Source organism: Cucurbita pepo, unplaced genomic scaffold, assembly GCF_002806865.2.
Source record: "Cucurbita pepo subsp. pepo cultivar mu-cu-16 unplaced genomic scaffold, ASM280686v2 Cp4.1_scaffold022095, whole genome shotgun sequence".
Lineage (NCBI taxonomy): Eukaryota > Viridiplantae > Streptophyta > Magnoliopsida > Cucurbitales > Cucurbitaceae > Cucurbita > Cucurbita pepo.
The window spans coordinates 1-230 of record NW_019667769.1 but is presented as its reverse complement, the minus strand read 5'-3'; the positions used below and the strand labels follow the sequence as shown (position 1 = coordinate 230).

Here is a 230-nt window from a genome sequence, read left to right as displayed (position 1 = left end):
TTTGAAGGGAGGAGACAATTTTTGGTCGTCTATTTCTTGGATGATCCTTCTGAAGGTTTTAGTTTTGTTTAGATTTGGGGTAAAATTTTGAAAATGGAAATGGTTTAGCCTTTCGAATGACTAGGAGGTGCAAACTACTCTGCAACACCTTTTGGTTCAGACAAAGGCTTACATCAATTGATCGGATATAAAATTCCATTACGGAATCCGTTTGAGGGAGTCGAACGTTT

The 230-nt window shown here is 37.8% G+C and overlaps 1 non-coding gene across 1 annotated transcript; it reads left to right on the top strand.

Annotated features, from left to right (window-relative positions):
* The first annotated feature begins 104 nt into the window (after window positions 1-104).
* On the top strand, window positions 105-196 carry LOC111787412. The gene has a single exon (XR_002813975.1). It is a non-coding gene; the product is annotated as a small nucleolar RNA snoR138 (small nucleolar RNA).
* Window positions 197-230: the final 34 nt, after the last annotated feature.